The sequence below is a fragment of the Hippopotamus amphibius genome, chromosome 13 (genome assembly GCF_030028045.1).
Source record: "Hippopotamus amphibius kiboko isolate mHipAmp2 chromosome 13, mHipAmp2.hap2, whole genome shotgun sequence".
NCBI classification, from domain to species: domain Eukaryota; kingdom Metazoa; phylum Chordata; class Mammalia; order Artiodactyla; family Hippopotamidae; genus Hippopotamus; species Hippopotamus amphibius.
Window position 1 is genome coordinate 4,524,543 of NC_080198.1, and position 12,688 is coordinate 4,537,230.

The window sequence follows — 12,688 nt, forward strand, 5'->3', positions numbered from 1 at the left end:
CAGTGGCTAGCACATGGCGTGGCCCCCAGCATGCTCAGTAAACGTTCATTGAAACAAACTGAACTGTAGGTAACGGAGAGTGAACTGGAGAACGGAGATGATTGTCCACATGATTTATGCAAAACAAAGCAGCACAAGCACACCTTTGGCCCTGATTCCCTGGCTTTCATTCAAGCCAATGACGGAAATGGTACCCATTTTAGACTCTGGATAATGGTGACAATGAAACAACCTGAAATTGAAGTTTTAGTCATCCAGTAAGTCTTGTTCCTTTAGATTCACCTCAAAGCTGGAGCCACAGTTTCTCTTTTGTCGTAATGAGTAGTGAAATAAGTGAATGCTAAGCACCAGCTATGTGCTCCGTGCTACATGCTGGGGGATCAGGGTAGTAGAATATCACCAAACAAATAATAAGGTCTTTGTTCCAGAGATTGAGAGAGACCTGAGACACTTCCACTTTTTGAAGCTCCTGGTATATATATTTTTAAATGTAGAAATGCCAACGCAGATACTAAAAAATGGCAATGATGTGTTTTAAATACTTATATTTAACAAATTGCTTGGTTAAATATAATGAATATAATGCTTTTAAATCATAATCCCGTTACAAGCATAATGCAACTAATGATGTTCTTCACAAGATAGTAGAATTTATCTTAAAATAAATAAATCATAGTTGTAGCTGATTGTAGGTTTCAAAGATGGCTGCAACAGTATCTCCCATCCCATGTGAGTTTCTGTAACCTTGTCAGTCTGCCTTCAAGGGATGGAGTCTGTGTTTGCTGCCCTTGAATCTGGGCAGGCTTGTGACTGCTTCAACCAGTGAGGTACACCATACGTGACCGTGGGTGACCAGGTCATAAAAGACGGTGCAGCTTCTGCATGGTTTGCTGGCATTCTGAGCTGCCATGTAGGAATTCCGACTACCCTCAGGCTGCCATGCTGGAAGGGCCAGGAAGGGCTTGGGCAGACAGTCCTGGCCAACCCTGGGCCCCCACCACACACGCACACGCACGCACGCACGCACGCACGCACCTTCCAGCCATCCCCATGGACAAACCAGACATAGCAATAAGGAAACTAAGTGGACCCTCCAGCCCCAGCTGGTCCAGCCCCCAGCCGTTCAGGTCACCTCTAGCCATTGGAGTCCTTCTTCCCGAGGTCCCAGACATCATGGGACAAGTCATCCCTGCTAGGCCCTGTCTGCATTCCTAACCCACAGAATCTGTAAGCATAGTAAAGTAGATCATGTTTACACCTCCAAGTTCGCAGTAGCTTGTTATACCGTGGGCTGGAATGATAGTCTGTCACAGAAGGTGGGGTCTGGTGACAAGATTCCTGATTAAAACTGAAACTGTGCACCTCAGATTGGGACTTGAACCCACGTGCCAGGACTCTAACCCGGCCAAAACTCAGACTGGGACTCACACCCATGTGGCCAGGACTCAAACCTGGCCAAAACCCTGACTGGGACTTGAACCCACCTAAAACTCAATGTCTTCCAACTGAGATCACACACCTGGTCTCACAACTTAAGGAAGCTTAGGTTCTTGATGTCTCAAGTGATAGGTAAGAAGTAGATTTATTAAGAGAAACACTCTCCACAGACAGAGCGTGGGCCATCTCAGAAGGTGAGAAAGCACCAGGGTATGGGGTTGTCAGTTTTTATAGGGGTGGGTGATTTCATAGGCTAATGAGTGGGAAGAGTATTCCAGCTATTTCAGGAAGGGGCAGGGATTTCTAGGAATTGGGCCACCGCCCACTTTTTGAGCCTCATGGTCAGCTTTGGAACTGTCATGGCGCCTGGAAGTTGACTTGTCCACTGTCTTGGACCCATTTGGTTCTCATCAGTTTATGTCATGTCCTCCGGCTACGTCATTCTTTCAAAGGTTGTGCCCTGCCTGCCTCCTGTCGCAAAACTGCATGATGGAGACTTCCCTGGTGGCGCAGTGGTTAAGAATCTGCCTGCCAATGCAGGGGACATGGGTTCGATCCCTGGGCCAGGAAGATCCCACATGCTGCAGAGCAACGAAGCCTGCGCACCACAACTACTGAAGCCCACGCACCTAGAGCCCCATGCTCCTGCTCTGCAACAAGAGAAGCCACGGCAATAAGGAGCCTGCGCACCACAACAATGAAGGGTAGCCCCGCTCACTGCAGCTAGAGAAAGCCCGCGTACAGCAATGAAGACCCAGTGCAGCCAGTAAATAAATAAGTAAATAGATAAACTTATTAAAAAAGCAAAACTGCATGATGAGTGGTTTCTCTTTTTATTCTCATCAGTGTACCTCTATAACCTTGTTTGGGGAGCACTGGCAATTTTTAAGATCTTCCAGAGGCATTTAAGCCTGTTGGTCTCTCTCCAGGGTCATCTACGTGATTTCTGGGGCCCAGTGCAAAGTGAAAGTGTGGGGCCTCTTGTTCATGAAGCAGGAGAAGTTGCCATTAAAGGTACTAAAGTGTAGAACTTTTTCCTTCCTCTAGACCTGTCACGGTGTTTTGTATCTGCTATTTAATGACAGGCTCCCTGAGGTGCAGGAATGCTCACAGCATGAGTGCAGACCCCCAAAGGGGCTCACGTGTGCCTCCTGGCTGCTGGAGTCCCTCCCAGGCCTGGAAGACAAGGCCGGCAAAGGTCGCTGGGTGGGGGTGAAAATCAGGAGGCTGGGCGGGAGGGAAGTGCCAGAAAGGAAGGAGAACAGACAGCCTAGAACCCCCGGAAGGCAGAAGGCACCACCATGGGTGAGCAGAGGCTCCACGCCCCGGGTGCAGGCTCCATTGTCCCCTCAGATTCACTTACCGAAACACAAATTCAGAGATGAGATTATCAAGAATTTCGATATTAAAAGAAAAAAAAAAGGAATTTTGCGATAGAGACCATAGAGCATTAAACCCCACGTGCTGGGCCTCCTGAGTGCAGGGGGCCCTGTGTGACTGCCCTGATCTCATGCCCATGCCACCCACCCTGTCCCTCATGAACTCAAGATGAAATTCCTTAATAAGGATGTCAGCCTTGCTCAAACCCTGTGAGGTGGGCCTTTTTATCCCCATGCACAGATAAGAAAACCTCAGGTAGGTGTATTGGCTTCTTTGCCTGGCCCAGAGTCACACAGCTAAAAGGACAGGGAGATGGAAATTCAATCTGGTTCCAGACCTCATGCCTTTTCTGCCAGTTGAAGCAGTGAGAGCCTGAGAAAAGGCAGCCTGATGAGGTGTGGGCTGAAGTGGGAAATGCACGAAAATGCAGAGAAAGGACAGAACACTGAAGGTTACAGGTGCCAGAGGAGGCTCTGTGGAGACGGGGCCCTCAAGCTGGGATGGAGAGTATGGAAGAGCATTTCCAGCAGAGGGAATAATGTGAGCTGCTTCACTAGGTGCTCTGGGTTCCGCAGGCCTGAGAGGAGAATGGTCACCAGTCCTGGGACAGGAAGCCTCAGGCAGAGGCAGAATTTCAACAGGAAGAGGATGCCCTTTACCAAACATCATAAGGGCACTGAGGCCTGGGCTTGGGAAAGCCTCCTGGAGGGAGAGCTCCGTGAGGAGGAGACTGATGGGGCTGCGTAGAAGGATGGGTGAGAAAATTGAGCCTGAGTCTAGACCATTTTTGGATAAATTTGACCTAAAAGGGAAGGAAGAATTAGGGTGGTAACTAGAAGGGGGAAAGGGACATTTGAAAGTGCGGGTGTTTTTCTTTTTCAAGACCCGGTAGACTTGTCAGTTGAGGGCAGAAAGCAGGAAGTCAGGAAGAGGTGCGGGAGGGGGGATGAGCACCCACTGTGTGCTAGGGCACCTACTGCGTGCCAGGGCCTGCACCTTCCCGTTTCCTTTCTTCCCAATAACCCTTGAAGGCAAGTGTTTTTCTTCTCCTACATCACCAGAGGGAGAGGTCAAGAATCACAGCAGTGAGGGCAGGGCTGGGATTTGATCTCAATTTTTGTGTGATTTCAGAGCCCATGCCTACTCTCTGTACAGAGAGAGGAGGGGTTGGGTTTACCAGGGAGAAAATATGCGTTCTCCCCATTGGCTGCTGAAATAGGAATATGGTGGAAAGCAGGTGGTGAACAGGGCCTCCTTTTGGAGGCGAGTTCAACCCCAAGATGTGGTCCAGGGCTGGGAGGAAGAAGGCAGATGTGAGCCTCAGAGGTGCTGGGGGAGGCTCTTGGAGGCTGTGTGTTGGCCATACTCCAAAGGCAGGTGGACCCCTCAGCAGACATTGTAGGTGGGTTCGTGTAGTCAGGGTACCTTTTATCTCAAGGCCCTGTGGCTGAGGAGCTAGAGTAGAAAGGGATGTGGTCCTGGGAAGTGTGGAGAAGCACCCAGGGGCCCAGGCATCCCAGAGGGCACTGCCTGAGGCCTAGCCCTGGAGTCCTGGGTGGTTGGTGTCCTGGTCAGGGTGACGTTGAATTTGTGTGTGGGGGGGCAGGGGGAGCGTGTGAACAATGGAGAAGCTGGTGGGGCTGCTGGACACACTGTTGACCCTGCTCCTTCTCTTATTGCCCTGTTCCCAACTGCCATTTCCAGTGTGCAAGTGTCGACCATTCCATTTCACCTCTAGACCTGGTTTTTTTTTTTTTTTTTTAATGATCATCTGCTTGTTGTTAATTTGATTTTCTTGGGATCCAAAAAATATGGAACGCTTCACGTATTTGCGTGTCATCCTTGTGCAGGGGCCATGCTAATCTTCTCTGTATCATTCCAATTTTGGTATGTGTACTGTCGAAGTGAGCACTTTTTTTTTTTAATTAAAATTTTGAGTGGGTAATGCTCTAATGTGGTTCAACAATTTAAAATTATAAAACGTTTAAGAAAAAAGAAAACTAAACGAATAAAACTAAGATATACAAAAGAAACCAAAAATTAAATTTAAAAGGAAAAACAGAAAAAAGAAAAATAAGGAAATAAAAATTATAAAAAGTTGGGCAGTGAAAACTATTTTTCCACTCTGGTACTTCATCAGGATCTCACCCTCCCTGTGGCCTGTGATCATCTATTGGTAGCATTTTGTGTGTCCTTCAGAGTTAATTTAAGCCTTTCGCAGCGAATGTTTTCCTTCCTTTTCACAAAAAGTGGCATACAGTTCATGCTGTTTTGTCCCTTGGTTCTTTTTTTACTTTTGTTCAACAGTATTTCTTGGACATCTTCTGTACACACATCATCTCACACATTTACAAGTCCATCTGTAAGATAAATTCCCAGAATTTCTGGGGCAAAAGGTTTACACATTTATAATTTCAATATTGCCAAATCGACTTCCATAGAGATTGTTCCAGCTTATAAACCCCAAGTAATCTCTGAGAGCGCCCAGGCCTTAATTGTTGCTGGTTTCGCAGATGACTGCTGTAGGCTTTCATGCATGTGACTCCACAGAGAGCTGTTGTGGTTGACCCCCCAGGAAGCAGCCCCCCCCCCCCATTACAGACTGCCCCATTATGGCTTGAGGGAGGTGGACTCTGGCCAGATATCCTTTGCCCTCCAGGCCTCCCCTTCAGCATCCTCTCCTGGTGCCCTGCCCCAGCGAGGTCATCTCCCATCAGAGGGATGCTCCCTATTTCCCAAACAGAAGCCACACCTCTGTGCTTCTGCCTGCATTGTTTCCACCTCCTCCCCTGCCTGCCCTCCCTTCTCAGTCTGGAAAATTTTGACTCCTCCTTTAAGACTCAGCTTCAAGGTTGCCTCTGCAGAGTCCTCGCTGACCCTCCCAGGCAGAACTGGTCACTGCCCCCCTCCCCTGGGCGCCCTCCTACAGGACGCGGACAGCTCGCGCCATTAGAGCACATTTGGGCCAGCCAGTGGGGTAACTGTTTGTTTACATGGCTCTGTCTCTCCAGCACCCAGCCCAGGCTGGGCCCACACTTCAAACTCATCTGTGACTAAAATTAAACTCGCTGGAGAGGCAGGATGGCATGGAAAGGGAACGGGCGTGGGAGTCAGGCTGGGATGGCACCATCCTCTGCCCCTCCCCACCGTGCCAGCCCCAGCTCCCCACTGCCTCTTCGTGCTCTGACCACACTGGCATGTGCTCCTCTCCCACTCATAGCCCTTCACGTGCTCTTCCAACTTCTTGGAATGCTCTTCCCCCAGCTCTTCCTCATCTCCAGTGCCCAGCTTAACTATCACCTGAGAGAGGACTTCCTTGGCTCCTGAGTCTAAAGGCACACGACCCCCCAGCCCTTCGTTCTCTGGTCATTCGCTCATGGATTTACCACAATCCTGAGTCTCATGTCGATGTGTTGGTTTACTTGTTCGCTGCTTGTCTGCCTCGTTGTGACCCTAGGGTCCTTGAGGGCAGAGACTGTGGCTTGTTCTCTGCTCTGGGCCCAGGGCTAACATGGGCCTGGCACATTCTAGGCACAACGGAACTCTTTAGCAACTGGATGAGGAATGAACAGAGGAGTGGGTGCAGATCCACGCTCCACCACTTCCCAGCTGTGTCCGTGGATTACGTATCTTCTCTGAGGGGCTCCTCACTTGAAGATCAGGCCTTTCAAGTTGTGATGTGTATTAAAGATTGTGAAAAATGTCTGATTACATGACGAGGCTTCATAAATGGTAGCTATTATTTGTGAAGTTTTTCTTTCTTTCACCTGAAAAGTGCACCATTTTTGGCCAGCTTTAAAGACCTTACTGCCCATCTTTCAAAAGAATTCTTTGCTGAGGTGTAATAAATATACAGAAAACTATACACAATTTCTACATATATATGCATATCTACACAACCACGTAACCCCCACCCAAATGAAGAAGTAGAACACTCCAACAGCTAGGAAAGTTTCAAGGTTAGCCTCCTCTCATCCCTTCCCCCCACCAATGGACCCCTCCCATTCTTTCACGCTTCTGTTTGACCTGAGCTCGTGGCACGTCCATTCTTCCTTAAAGCCATTTCTGACTCATTCCTTTCCCCACTTCCGTTCCTTTTCTGAGACCTTTCCTAATAACTCCAGCTCTCCTGACTTCTCCTACCGCCAAGCCGGAGGTCTCTAAAGTAGGGGACATGCAGCCTAGTGGACTGCAAGATGGTCCAGCAGTTCCACTCCTAGGTATATGTCTGAAAAAACTGGAAACAGTAAATCCATGAAACTTGTTTTCAAACAAGTACATGTACACACATGCTCATAGCAGCACTATGCACAACAGCCAAAAGATAGAAACAGCCCAAATGCCCATCAACAGATAATGGATAAACAAATTGTGGTATATACTTACATACTGGGCCATAGAAAGGAATGGGGTACTGCTACACGCAACCATGTGGATGAACTTTGAAAAGATTATGCTCAGTGAGGGAAGCCAGAAAAAAAAGGTCACATATTATATAATTCCATTTTTTAAATAATTAATTAATTTTATTGGCTGTGTTGGGTCTTTTTTGCTGTGTGCGGGCTTTCTTTAGTTGTGGTGAGTGGGGGCTACTCTTTGTTGTGGTGCGCGGGCTCCTCATTGCCGTGGCTTCTCTTGTTGCAGAGCATGGGCTCTAGGCACGTGGGCTTCAGTAGTTGCAGCACATGGGCTCAACAGTTGTGGCTCACAGGCTTAGATGCTCCGCGGCATGTGGGATCTTCCTGGAGCAGGGATCGAACCTGTGTCTCCTGCATTGGTAGGTGGATTCTTAACCACTGCGCCACCTAGGAAGACCTTATATGATTCCACTTATATGAAATGTCCAGAACAGATAAATCCATAGTGATAGAACACATATTGGTGGTTGTCAGGGGCTGGGTCGGGGTGGGATGGGGAGAAACTGCTTAAAGGGTAAGGGGCTTCACTTTGGAGTGATGGAAATATTTTGGAACTAGAGGTGGTGGTTGTATAACATTGCGAATGTACTAAATGCCGGTGAATTGTTCACTTGAAAATGGCGCTAATTTCATGTTATGTGTACTTCATCTCAATAAATTATTTTTGAAAAAATGAAGTAGCCACTCCTGCTGGTCAGCTGAGAGGTTTGAATGAGGCACAGGAACCTTCAACTTTCTAAGCTGTGAAGTGCTGGGCAAATACCAGCTGGGGGCTGCTGAAGAAAGGAATGGCTTCGGGGTCAGCAAGCCTGGCCTTGCTGCTCTGCCCTAAGCAGTAATGATAGGATGATAAGAGATAACTGTAATAATACAGCTAACACTTCTACAATGTTTAATGTGAGCCAGGCACTGTTCCAAGTGCTTTACATCTTAAACTCACTAAATCCTTACAACTCTGAGAGGTGGGTGCTATCACTTTGTCATTACAGGTGAGGAAACTGAGGGACTGAGGTTTAAATGACTTGTCCAAGTCACAGATGAGCAAGTGGCAGATTCCAAATTTGAACCTTGGCAGTCAGCCTCAACTCCCAGGCTCTGTGCTAAGAGCTTTTCATGTTTCATCTCATTAAACCCTGTGAGGTATTATTATTGTTATTGAGACAGGCTGGGACTTGGGACCTGCTACCCTTTGCTGCAGTGCTTACACCTGGGCAAAATACAAAGAAACTACAAGGGACTAGTAATAACTGTGTGCATGCATTTGGGGGCAAATTATAGATAACAAGACAAATACAAAAAGACCAAAAACCCCACTGCCACTTTTGAGGTGTTGGGAGCAAAAGCAGGATACTTCACATGCCCCCTGCATACAGCACCACCCAAGGGGTGGGCTAACCACCCAAGCCACCCCTCCAGCCTGACCCTGGACCCACGCCTACCCTCATCCCACATAAGGAACCAGCTCACCACCCACCCTGGGGAGCGAACTTGTTTTCACTCCCTCCTGCTGCAGCAGGGGCTCCGATAAAGCCTTGCCTGAATTTTTCGTCTGGCCTCTCATGGATTTCTACTGATTAAGGAGGCCAAGAACGCTGGCTGGTAGCATAATTATTCCTAAGGGGGAAAAAAAAAAAAAATCCCCTCACGGCCCCTCCATATTCAATGCCTTCCAGTCTTTCCCCTGCGTTTATTTATAACTAGGTATATTTATATGTATTCATGTATTTATATTTTTTTATTATTATGCATTTATATATTTATGTATTTATATATAGGGCCACATACTCCTGTCATTATCTCTTTCTGCATCTTCATTTCCCTTTATACTGTACATATTACTACCTGAATTTATTATTTATATTTTCTTTGGGTTTCTCACCACTGCAAGACAGAGCTTTTGATTATGGTTGACTTTTCAATACCCAGAACAATGTGTGGTACATAACAGGCTCACAATAAAAATTTAGATGAATGAATGTTGTACATGGTATTGAGTAGTTTTGCGTGCTTGTGTTTGAATGAATAAAATCTTTCTGCACATGCTCTTTTTAGAATTTAATGTCCTGCATTAAAAAAAAAAAATCAGTACGTAGATCTAGCTCATTCTTTTTAACAGATGGATATCCTGTACTGTGGAGATAGCAGCCTCTATTTAACCAGTTACCTATTTAATTAATCCACATTTTTCCCAGTTTTATCTCTAACGCAAACGACATGGCAATAAACATCTTAGCACGTGCCTTTTTGTGCGTATGTGTACCTATTTCTCTAGAATTAGTGCCTAGAAGTGGAGGTGCTGGGAGAGAGGCTGTATGTATTAAAATGTCCATGGATAACGCCAAATCGCCCTCCCGATATCCATTCCTGTCAGCGCTGGGTGAAGGTGCACAGATTTTCACACCTCTTTGCACCAGACTGGATATTATCAGTCTTTTAAACTTTTTGCCAGTTTGATGGGGGGGAAAGAAACCCCCAATTTACAGATGAGGAAACTGAGACTCAGAAAAGCTTAGGGGCTTTCCCACATGATGGGTAAACGGCGGAGTCACGATTTGCCACCTGTGTCCCACTTCAGCGAGGACGCGCCAAAGCTGGACACTGCCCTCTATCCTATGAATCCTCGGGCACGTCCTGTCATCTCTGGGCCTTGTGATGTCGGCACGCGGCCCTTCCTCCCCCCTCTAAGTCTCAGACCCCTTCGGGGCAGCCAAATTCCAGCCCTTCCGGATTGCCACCGCGGGAGCCAGCCAACACCGACCCTGCGGACTTCACGGCTCCGAAATGGCGACCGGCGAGATCGCCAGGCCCCGCCTCCTGGGAGGCGGGGCCTGAGCCCAGGCCAGAGCGATGGATGCCCGAGCCAAGTTTGAAGTCCGCTGCCAGGCGGGCTCGCGCAGAAGCAGAGGGCTGGTGGCGTCGCAGGTCGGGAGGAGGAGCACCGAGTGGAAGGCTCGCTTGCCGGGGCCGCCCAAGAGTCTCTTCAGTGCGGGTGCTGGGGCCGCCATCTTAGATGGCGGGAGTAAGACGAGAAAGAGCGTGAGACGGGAAGGATTCTCTGCCGCTCTTCTTGGGCCCCGAAGAGGGCCAGCTGGCCGGGCTTTGGGGTGTGTGCCCTGAGGCGCGGAGCGCGGGTGCGACGATGCGAGGGCTGCCCGGGGCCCCGTCCCCTGGGCTGGGGACGCGCCGAATGTGACCGCCTCCCGCTCCCTCACCCGCCGCGGGGAGGAGGAGCGGACCAGACGCCGCCGCCGGACCGCTGGACACGGAGGCGGCCGGGCTCCCTCAGGTAGGTTGCAGGGCCGGGCCCGGGATGCCGGGGGAACCGGGCGGCGGGGCTGGGGGGGCCGGGTCGGGGCGGCGCTGACGGAGCGGCCCCGCGGCTGCCGGGCGGAGGGCCCTGGCCAGGCCGCTGTCACCCCGGGTGGCGCTGGGCGGGCGGGGGCCCCGGGGCCCGGTGTCATGGCCGGCGAGCCGAGTTCCCACATCCCCACTCAGATTTGCTTGTGTTTCGGGGAAGCGTGCAGGCGCCACCCCTGTACCCGATGCACATTCCTTATATTTTGGACACAGGAAAATCCGCCCAGAGTTGCCTCGGATCTGTGTTGTCACTCAGAGGGGCTGATGGCTTTTCTTTCTGACCGCGGAGCGGGGAACCCGGGCTTGCATCTTTTCTCGAGTGACACCCTTTTCAGGAAGGTGAGAGCAGTCGGGCACGAGAGGAGGAAATAAGCCGGTGCCCCACCACAAAGGCATAGGGGCCTCCCCTTGGGTCTCAGGACTCTGCGGGTTACAAATGAGACGTTTGGGATGCTCTTTTGTGTGAAGTGAGAGCCTCCAGGACGCTTCAGTTCTGCAGCTGCAGAGGCTCTGCAGAGCTAGTCTGCAGAGCCCAGAGAGGGGAGTTTGGACGTCAGGAGAGGGGAGACGGCTGTGTTCATTCATTGTGCCCTTTCAAGAGCTCTGGGTGTGCCCCCTGGTATTCCTTTTGTGGGGGAAGAATGATAGGATCTCCTGTGTGTCCTCGAGATGTGACAGGGTTCTAGAGGATCGCTCAGTCTAAGCAGGGAGTGGATTCAGCGCACGTTCATTATTTCTGCCTGCTTCGTTCTCTCCGGGCTGAGTGGAGGGAGTCTGCCTCTGTTCGCTCCCAAGGCGTGAAAACAATGCGCTGTGATTAGGATGGGCTTACCAACTGCCGTGGCAATTTGGAACAGCTAGTTTTGCCTGGGGGAGTTGAGGAAGCTTGTAGACTGGAGGGGACTTTTGTGCCGAGGTTTGGACGGATGAGTAAGTGCTCATCAGGTGAGGAGGAGGGGAGAGCATGCTAAGTTGAGGGAACAACGGGTGCAAAGGCACGGAGACATCTAGGAGTTGGGATGAATTTGTGGAGCAGCAAGCAGTCTGGGGTGCAGGAAGGACGTGGTGAGAGATGGGGGTCTGAAACAAAAGTTGGCTAGCTTGTGAAGGATCTTTCTTTGTTGAAGATAGTGACCTAGTTGATTTAATTGGGATTATTTTAAACGAGCGTTGCTAATTCTCTTGTTGATAACTAATTTTCCTCCTTCTCTTGATGTTAAAGCTGATAGTAATTGCACAGATTGACTTTGTTAAACCCAGTGAAGAACATATGTGCTTTGTGTCAAATGTTTTGCACTTGGGCGGTGGTAAATGACCTGAACTCATATTACTAGGTATTTCTTGCAAAAGCGTCTTTTAAAGTTATACTTGCTCACAAAAATGTTGACTTTATAAATGTAATACACTCTACAAATACTACATTTTAAATGGCTGCTGACAATATAAACCATGCTCCCCAGTTATTTAGGAATTGGCAGATTATATGAAACATCTGAAAAATTGTAGAATGCAAATGAGTATTTTTAGTGTAGTAAATGTTTTATATAGGAAACTGTTTCTTTGGGTTGATTCCGTGGATTCCAGTTCTCTCTTTAGGTCTATGAACATAATTTTCCCCAAAGACCTGTATTATTGTGATTAATGTTTATGCTAAAGTGATTATTATGGTATTAACATACTTCATCTAGCAGTTACTAAATTTTTCTTGGGTTGCCATGATTATATACTGCTGAGGAACCTTTTGGCTTGTTTTCACCCTTATCACTTCAAGGCTAAGCTGTTTAGAATGCAACAGAAACATTTGACCCAGTTCAACACTGGATATACTTGGGAAAATTAACCTGTTACTCTTTCTGTTGTAAAAGCTTATCTTTTAGGTATGCGGTGTTTATGATTATAGGTTGCAGTGGAATTGCTTAGTCTTGTTAAACTCTTGTCAATAGTTTAAAAGATGTGTATGCCTTCAAAGTAGAAGGCTTGAATGAAATACATTAGAACATATTTTTGGAATTTGGTTTAGCAGAAAAAAACAGTGAGAAGCAGATTAAGCTGGTCATTTATGATGAAAAGTATCTAAAAGATGAAATGGAGAATGG

General features: G+C 48.4%; 1 protein-coding gene and 1 non-coding gene across 4 annotated transcripts in view; one reads left to right on the forward strand and one right to left on the reverse strand.

Moving 5' to 3' along the window:
* Nucleotides 1-4,622: 4,622 nt before the first annotated feature.
* Nucleotides 4,623-4,729, reverse strand: LOC130835420 (U6 spliceosomal RNA). Its single transcript, XR_009048904.1, has one exon. It is a non-coding gene; the product is annotated as a U6 spliceosomal RNA (small nuclear RNA).
* A 5,444-nt stretch (nucleotides 4,730-10,173) lies between these two features.
* Nucleotides 10,174-12,688, forward strand: part of RAF1 (Raf-1 proto-oncogene, serine/threonine kinase) — a 73,334-nt gene continuing 70,819 nt past the window's right edge. For 2 of the 3 annotated variants that reach the window (XM_057704469.1, XM_057704467.1), the window contains exon 1: nucleotides 10,174-10,521. The gene's annotated coding sequence lies outside the window, so the exon portion shown is untranslated. Of the gene's footprint in view, nucleotides 10,522-10,805; nucleotides 10,932-12,688 lie in introns of all 3 variants that reach the window. The other variant, XM_057704470.1, reaches the window with a different exon arrangement.